We start from the raw sequence: 9373 nt of genomic DNA, 5'->3' as shown, positions 1-9373 counted from the left end.
TGTGAGTAATTGTAACAACTTTTCAAAAGTCGTCACTACTACAATAGTGACGGACGATATAGTGACGACAGGTGACGACTTCAAAATTGGTCACTAATTTCAATAGTGACCAAAATTGATAGCTTTGGTGACAACTTCTGTTGTCACTAAATGTGAAATTTCTTGTAGTGCGATCCTCCAGCAAATCCGACTGCTCTTAACCCGCCTCTTCAGGTCTATCACTACCGTCCTCGCCCTACAGTTCCTGAGGTTCTTGGTGACTAGCCTGTGCTATCCGATCCTGCGGTTCCACAATTCCACGCAATTTATCATTGAGGCACCCATTGTTGTTCGAAAAGGTACATGTTATACTCATAACCCCTATTTTATATATACCTTTTTGAGTTATCATAGTGTCTCTTCCCCTTACTTTGCCTTCCTTTCTCACTTGTCTTATGTGTCTATAACTAAATCCACTCGTGAGGCTCTCTCTGATCCAGGTTGGCGTCAAGCCATGTTAACAGAGATGGAGGCCTTCCAGTCTAGTGGCACGTGGGAGTTGGTTCCCCTTCCTCTTTGTAAAACTGTTGTTGGTTGAAGGTGGATTTATACGGTGAAGGTGGGCCCTGATGGCGCGATTGATCTCCTTAAAGCACGACTGGTGGCAAAAGGCTATACTCAGATTTTTTGTTTGGATTACAGTGATACGTTTTTCCCTGTTGCTAAAATGATTCAGTTCGATTGCTTTTGTCTTTGGCAGCCATTCATCATTGGGACTTACACCAGCTGGATATCAAGAATGCCTTTCTTCATGGTGAACTTCACGAAGAGGTTTATATGGAGCACCACCTGGGTTTGTTGATCTGGGGGAGCCTGGTCTGGTATGTAAACTTCATTGTTCTTTATACGATTTGAAGCAGTCTCCACGGGCTTTGTTTGGAAGATTTAGTTCTTTGGTGTGAGTTTGGTATGACTAGAAGTGCAGTTGATCATTCTGTTTTCTATCTTCATTCTAATGGGAAATCATATACCTTATAGTATATGTGGATGACATTGTTATTACAAGGAGTGATCAAGAGGGCATATCTTAGTTGAAAGAGTATCTCTTCAGTTAGTTCCAGACCAAGGATTTGGGCAGGCTGAAATGCTTTCTCGGAATCAATGTATGAGACTACATCATATTTTTCATCTAAGGTTTCTTTTTCATTGATCCTTTATATATATATATATATATATATATATATATATATATATATATATATATATATATATATATATATAAATGGGTTCCCGTGTAGTTGGCCTTCTCAGGTGCGGTTGTGCAGTTGTTAAGGTGCGAGGTTTTACTTCTTAAGGTGCGTGGTTTTCATTCTTAAGGTATGTGATTTGTATGCTTAAGGTGCGTGAGTTGTTGAAAGTTAATGTGCGTCATTTTAAAACCTTAGGTGCGTGGTTTGTGTACTTAAGGTGCGTGGTTTGTGCACTTAAGTCTTAAGGAAGAAAAACCACGCACCTAAAGCTTTAGGCCAACGCACCTTAAGTTTCAACAACTGACGCACCTTATGCACACAAACCACGCACCTTAAGAAGGAAAACCATGCACCTAAAGCTTTAGATCGACGTACTTAAATTTTCAACCACAGACGCACCTTAAGCCACACAATGCAAAAATTACGTGCCTTAAACAAAAAAACCACGCACCTTAAATTTAACATAGATGCAAAAAGACGTAATTGCCATCGCATTTTTTTTAATCATTGTCAATCTTGAACGTTGATTTAGGTGGGTGCTTTTCTGGTGCACACCACACTTACAATGTGAACTTGTGCACTATCATGCTGCATTGATTTTGGCGATCCGATGGCTCACAATTACAGTGCACTTTTTTTGCTGGACCTGCGGAACACAGTGGTGTAGTGCAATTGCGTAAATTCATATTTTCTAATTTTGAATTACAACTCCCTACGCCTTCACGTGCATGTTTCACGGCGGAAGTTTGAGATTTTCGGAAGGTGACGGAAACACCGGCGAAGATTTCCTACTAGCGAATCGGCGAGTGGAGTGGTGTTCGTAAGTCCGGTGATCACACCTCCATTGTTGAGTTCCCATCACAGTGCACGTTCCATTGTTGATCAGTCCCGGGGGTGCCTTCGTGTGTTTTGCAGCGACCATATTACTAGGCATATTTGCGATGAGCGACACGGTGACTCCGGCGTTGTCAGGTTAGGGCGCTGTCCTCCACTTTCTGTGTCGCCCTCCCTCTGTGAAACGGCGGCGTCCGTGGTTGTATAACTGCAGTATGATCAGTTTAACAGTCTAAATAGTAGGCGTAGTTTTAACTGCAGTATGAGCTTACATTACAGAACACTGTATTCATTCCTTTCCGGCATATGAACCATGTGTTTAGTTTTTTACGCAGTAATCAGAACCTCCTATTTGTTTCGCTGTCTGTGACATATATGCATCAACTTTGGGCTCCCTAATAGCTAGTTAGAAGATAATACATTGGTGGGTTGCATTGGTAGGTTCGCATTTTAGGCAAAACACAACTTTAAGGTGTTTAATGCGTGCTATATTTTGTTATTTTTCCCTGTTTTTTTTTGACAAGATATCCCTTGCACTTTAAAATGGTACTAGATTTTGCAGTACATAATTTACATATGCGATTGCCACAATCCAATTCGGGCTCCGTTGGCTTTAAAATTTTATCAGGTGAGCCTACACTTGTAGTACTTGTTATCTGCACCAATTTTCCAATGAAAATATGCACCGGGGTCCCCCGAGAGAATGTTGGTACCGTTGGTAGAAAACACAAATAATAATCAAAAAATAAGATTATTATTTTTTGGAAATAAGGGAAGAAAAGATGAAGAAATTTGGCTAGTGTTTGGTGTTGGGTTTTTGCAAGAGTCAAGTGAGCACTCTTTCCTTAAAACCTTATTTGCCACCTCCCAAAGATGCTAGGAGCGTTGTGGCCTAGGCTTCCCAGGATAAAACTTGCTAATGATTCAATGTTTGAGCACTCAAACAAGGAATCCGGCGAGCAAGACAATGGCTATGAACACAGTAGGCCAAGAAAGAGTAGAAGCAGAGAGGTTTTGAAGCTGAAAAAACAAACTTTCGTGTTCTATGTTTCTGTGTGTAAAACTCTACTGCCCAACTCCTCCTTTTATAGGGGTGAAGGATTTAATAGCTTTTATTATGGCAATTAAAATGACATTAAAGCTGCCTTCCAACAGCTATAACAGCAGGCCACTACCTGAGAATTGAATTCAGAATTCAAAAATTGGAATTAATAGATAATTAATTCCGTAACAGATGAATTCAATCCCCTCAACAGTCAGAACTTTCGGGTTCCAGACCGTTAGCGTACAGGGTTCGGTCTCAACTTTCGACCTCATCCAGTTTCGGCCCTTGCACCTTTCGTGGACTCTGCTCTCGGTGCACACGAGCTTGGGCTTGAATCAAGCCTTTTTTCAATCTCTGCTAGTTGGAATTTGATTTGCAACACGAGCTCGGGCTTGAAGTTGTTGGCAGTGTGCTGAAATTTTTGCCACACAGATTTGTATATATGTTGTTGATTACTAGTGCAATTTGAGGAGTTGATTACTAGAGAATATATTCATATGTGTTCATTATAACAGTTGGACTTTTGGTGTTGAATGTTGATGTGTGGAATATGAATATGTTTACAGAACTAGTATTTGTATCCACTTGAAGAACATACTATGCTCAGATTAACTGCAAATTCTTGCAACTATAACTGCACTTTGTTCAGCTGATCTGACAATATATATATATATATATATATATATATATATATATATATATATATATATATATATGCATTCATCAGTAAAATAATCAAGGAGCTGCATTTTATCAATGATGATCTGTAGGCAATAATACTTCAAAATAATCTTATTGATATTTAAAGATGTTGAGCATAATCATCATATAATATATAAATATAGGAGTACATAATATATCTATTGCAACAAACTGAGTGAGAAAAGAGAACCATGGACATTTGAGTGGGTAGATGTTTTTGTGCCAAAGGATCTATTTGTATTATGTGTCTTTATTGGTTGCATATATATATAGGATTAAAGAGATTATGCTTGTTATTAAAATCACTCCAGCAGTAGATTTGATACCTTACTTTGGGAGAAAACTTAAAAAGTTGTTGGCTCTTTTTTTCCCCTCAGACCATTACTTTTGTTTTAATTGTTGTGAAAATATTGGTGCCAATTGTTTGGCATTCTTAATCAAGAATCAAGACCATGTTACTATTGCATATCACACCATTGTTACATGATTATATCCCGACAATCATATTGAATGATATATTATGTTTGCACTGATATTATTATAAGTTGGTTGTTGGTGATAGACACATATAAGTTGGTTGTTGGTGATAGACACATTAGACTATAAGTTGGTTGTTGGTGATAGACACATTAGACTGGTAAGTTCTCTTCAATGTTTTTTTTTTTTCCTGTTTCGTAATATGCTTGTGTTTTCCTCCACAGGTGCCCATGGGGGCGAGGTGGGTAGTGAGTATGTCTTACATGGTATACCAGAATTACTAGCAGCGCGACCCACATATTGGTGTCCGAAAGTGGGCAGTGAAATCACCCCTGTTGTGGCGGCGTTTTAGCACATTGGACGGAGGCATTGACTTTTATATAAACTACGCACGGGTCTGCGGGTTTGATGTCCGGCTCTACACCGTGAAACGGGACCATGCTGGGGAGACCGTGATGCGTTAGTTGGTATGTAACCGGGAAGGCATTAAGGGTGGTGGTATTAGCAAGCCCATCTATGCACACGGTGTTAGTGGTGATAAGAAGAAGCAACGAAGAAGACGGGTATCTTATAGGGTCGAATGCAAAACAAGGATCTGTTTTGAAGGACATAAGAAATGTTTTGTTTTTTAAACTAGACTCGTAAAATAAGTTATTAGTGTAAACCAATCTATTTTTGTGATCTTTTGGAGAAAGGGTGTTGAGCAATTAGAATACAAAACACCATTCTTGGTCTTTCAATCAAATCAATACTCCGTACATTATAATCACAGGAACATCCCCAGATAAAACAGCAATTGCAAAGTAAGGAGGAGGACAAGGTTGTGACCTTACACACAACTCAACTGGGGTGTGCACCGTTGAGGTGCAAGGATTACACTAGCCGTTGCAGCTGTGGTATCCACCACCGTTTGCGGTGCTAGTTCTTGCGTCAATCCTAGGCTAAAACTCGGTGCCTCCTACTCTATCATTGACGGGCTGGTGCCTTCCTCCTGCGGTATCTGCACCAAATATTAAGTCCACACATTAGCAACACACCCCCCCCCCCTTTAGAGAACATATTTTAATGCATAATATGCATTATTCAAGTTCCTTGTTTGGGCTCAGTCTGATTCCTACTACCTAACACAGTGCTTAGTAATAAAAATTAAGTCAAAAACTTAGATGGTCCCATACCTTGGTCCCATACCTTACTGGTGCATCGCATAAGACCTATATGTTTGTGACAGGACCTATATGGCTCTATTTTCATTTCGAAACTATTTAAAGAATACCCAAGCAAGCACAAACATTTAAAAGTTGGATATATGACACTTATAATCGAAAACACCATTCATGTCCTATTAATCAAACCAGTAACATGTACAATATAAACATAATAATCACAAGAATATTGCTAGATAAAACAGCAAGAGCACAGTAAAAAAGGTAGACAAGGTCGTGTCCTTTCCGAAATGCTTTTCAAAACATTTTAGCAATACCGAACCTGCGGAGTTGGCAATGTTCTACCCGCATGGCTTCCTCCTCTATCCGGTCCAACTATCTCAAACACTGCGTGCTCTGCCACACCGCATCGTCAAGCTGTCGTGGAGGTAGAAGTGGTGCACGCGTTACTCCCGACGTATGGTGAGGTGCTTCCTTTGTGTGCTCCGTGATTAGGGGTGCCAATATACTCGCTACATCGATGATCTGTTGGAAGTCGTGATGTTCATGAGCCTCGCTAGGGTTCCTGCGTACCTCCTCTGCAACCCTCATAGCTAAAGAACGAAGGTCTCTTGCCATGGTGGCGAACTCCTAGGCAAACCCCTACAGGAAACAGGTCACCCCAAGTTAAAACAACCCAACCCCATGCCAACCCCATCAGTGCTCTGGTAGTAATAACGGAGGAGTTGATTATGCATACCATTGTTACACCCGGAGTACGGTCACAGTGCACCTGGTGCACCCCCGACTCGTCTCGGGCATCTTCAGTGCCCCCCACAGGCTAGAGGACTGAGGCCGGGAGGTCGATGCACCCGGATCAAAATCATGCTGCACCAGGCTTGGACTTGTGTCAGGCGGGGGTGGTGCACGATTCTGTGGTCCATCCTGCGAGCGCATTACATTCCTATTAGTATGACTTCATTAAGTGGTGGCTAAACACCCCATTGGTTTGAAATAAACATTGGTTTGAAATAAACATTATAATCCCATTTGTGTTGCCTAATACTGCCATAACATGATTAAGAGGGTGTTTGCCATTGAGTTATGTTGGGTTTGTGAATGCACCTGGAGTGGGGCACTGTGTGGTGGGCTGGCCAGTGGTGTCCTCCTTGGGGTTTGACGTCGTGCACGCGGTGATGATTCCTGCAACGGTGCATCCACCTGCCCGTTCCCAAATCCCCCCGCTGCAACCTCCCGTTCCTCCCGTGCTTCCAACCCCTTGGAAGTCCACCCATGTGACACCGGGGTGGTCCGTGGGACATCCCTTGCGCCAACAACGACCCTGTCAACATATAAGAGCTGCACCAAAACGTTTGCACACGTTATAAACATTTAATAAAAAACACATTTACCCATGAGTCCTACCGAACGTGTAACTTACAACCAAGAACAGTAGTGGGCCTGGGAATTTCCTCAGAGTGTTCTGGGACCACCTAGCGGTTCAATTAATTACCTCGTGCATGCAGTGAGTGTGAGTTTAGGTTGTTTAAGGTGAGGTGCATCCCACGAATGCACACCCGGTAACGCACCACTACATAAACTTGCAACGCACCCACCACTACACCAAACAAGAAAACATCCAAATAATGAACTAAGCACACATTCCAGAATTAAAAAGGAAACAGATCATTAGTTACGCCTGCAAATGCGGATGGAATGGATTTAAATGCCAATACAGTAGAAACAGTACAGTTGTAACCACCAGATAGAATTTAATCCATTTTCATTAAGCATCCAAAACTATTTCCTACCATTTAAACTCACATAATGTCTTGTGTGTATTAAAATTCCAAATGCACACCAGTAAAGCACCCAACACCGCGTTTGGATGGTGCATTTGCAAAGATCACATAAGGCAATTGATTCAAAAAAATACAGTGCATTCAGCTTCATTATTTCGGTTTAATCCACCCCCACTTAAATGGAGTTCCCAAAATACGTAGCACTAGTGCATTAAGTAGTAGATTAAGCCCACAGATGCAACTCACCCCTAAATTACCAACCATAACCAATATAACTTGCAACTGATTCTAATTCTAACCTAAAACGCACAAATTCCAGCCCAGCCAGTCTGAACAGCATCAAGATCTCATCTTTTCAAGGCAAACAGGCACCTAAATGTTTTTATCTCCGAATTTGTTTCTCTAAGTAGGCAGACTGCAAAATTGAGCAATATCTATGCTGATTGATCCAAAAAGCACACTCCAATACAATGTTGGGTCAAATTTAGTGTTATTTTAACTAACATAATCTCTTTAATAAGGTAAGGTATCAAAACTACTGCTAGAGTGATTTTAATAACAAGCATAATCTCTTTAATCCTATATATGCAACCAAAAAAGACACATAATACACATAGATCCTTGGCACAAAAACACCATTGAAGTATATCAATAAGATTATTTTGAAGTATTATTGCCTACAAATCACCATTGATAAAATGCAGTTCCTTGATTATTTTTCTGATGAATGCATATATATATATATATATATATATATATATATATATATAGTCAGCTGAACAAAGTGCAGTTATAGTTGCAAGAATCTGCAGTTGATCTGAGCATAGTACATTCTTCAAGTGGATAAGACAGATAGCAACTGCCAAACCGAATTCATTAGAATACTAGAGATCCAGTAGCATATGCTTCGACGTTACCGACGTTAATAACTACTGTAGTATATATATTAGGTGCTGTCGTGCAGATTTTGTCTTCTAGGACAAAAGGTTATGAAAATTTTAATTAGCTAATTTAATTTAATAATAAACTCTCTGGGAAATGAAAAGTTAATTAAATAGATTAGAATAAACTAATTAAAAGGATTATTCAAAATTTTCAAATGAGATTTTTTTGACACAGGTACATATGGTGCATCTTAATTGATATAAATTACTACAATAAAAACAGACGACAGTACAATGCATACACCAAACTCATTTGTTCTATTGCCAAAAATTTCCCACACCAATTAATACTGGGTTAGTTCCACACTGCTAGGGCGTTTCTGTGTCATTTTTAACACTTATATATTAAGCTTCTTCATTTTATTTTATTTTTTAAACTTTATAAATAATAATTTAAAAAAAAAAAAAAAAAAAGAAATTGAACTTTAAATTGTTCAGTTTGCTTGATTTTATCCTTGAGCATGGTGTTGGTTGTTTCTTTATGCTGACTTGCTATTTTTGCCATTGAGGCATTTTCACAAACAGATTTTGTGCATCCAACATCATTCATTTCAGAGTGTCTACAAGCATTAACCATACCTGCCACATCCGACCGGGGGCACAAGCACAAACACTCTGCATTCAATTTTCTTTGTGCATGCAATAATTAAATACAGAACTTATGTAATCAGCTACTAACCTGCCACATCCGACCGGGGGCCGGGACGACGTCCGTGTGATCATGACCCCGCAGCCACTCTGTGCAGCCCATACGACGGCAGAGTCGTAGGCGACAATGGCTGCCTCAACCTACCCCTCCTCTCCCGACGCCCGCCACTTGATTGAGTCATCACGCACGCTTCACCGGAGAATGCATGGCGACAACACAATTGACTTGTCGAGCTGGGAAGCCGGCTAACACAGCAAATAGTAAAACGCAATACAAAACCCCCGAACCGCGCCCCTATAAAATTACCCACCTGCCCCTCAGTGCCCTATAGTGTAATTGATAGGGTAATCACAGTGCACTGGACTAGCATGCACTCCTATTTCTTACCACTGATCAACCCCACAAGCATGGCTGGTGATAGTGCACAAATGTGCATGATAATAAGAATTCACACCTGAACAGTTTTCTATATGGGGTATATATATATATATATATATATATATATATATATATATATATATGGAAGGGATCAGGTGCGGGAATAACTTT

The 9373-nt window shown here is 40.2% G+C and overlaps 1 long non-coding RNA gene across 2 annotated transcripts; it reads right to left on the bottom strand.

The window, feature by feature from the left end:
- Positions 1 to 5588: 5588 nt before the first annotated feature.
- On the bottom strand, positions 5589 to 9049 carry LOC109179853. Of its 2 annotated transcripts, XR_002053991.1 has the most exons (4): positions 8855 to 9049; positions 6555 to 6788; positions 6190 to 6374; positions 5589 to 6092 (listed from the first exon to the last, which is right to left on the bottom strand). It is a non-coding gene; the product is annotated as an uncharacterized LOC109179853 (long non-coding RNA). The 2 variants fall into 2 exon arrangements; XR_002053990.1 differs by lacking the exon at positions 8855 to 9049 and having other exon boundaries at positions 6555 to 7035.
- Between the last annotated feature and the right edge of the window lie 324 nt (positions 9050 to 9373).

This window comes from Ipomoea nil, unplaced genomic scaffold (genome assembly GCF_001879475.1).
Source record: "Ipomoea nil cultivar Tokyo-kokei standard unplaced genomic scaffold, Asagao_1.1 scaffold0980, whole genome shotgun sequence".
Classification (NCBI taxonomy): Eukaryota; Viridiplantae; Streptophyta; class Magnoliopsida; order Solanales; family Convolvulaceae; genus Ipomoea; species Ipomoea nil.
The sequence above is the reverse complement of the archived record's forward strand: the minus strand, read 5'-3'. Positions and strand labels throughout refer to the sequence as shown.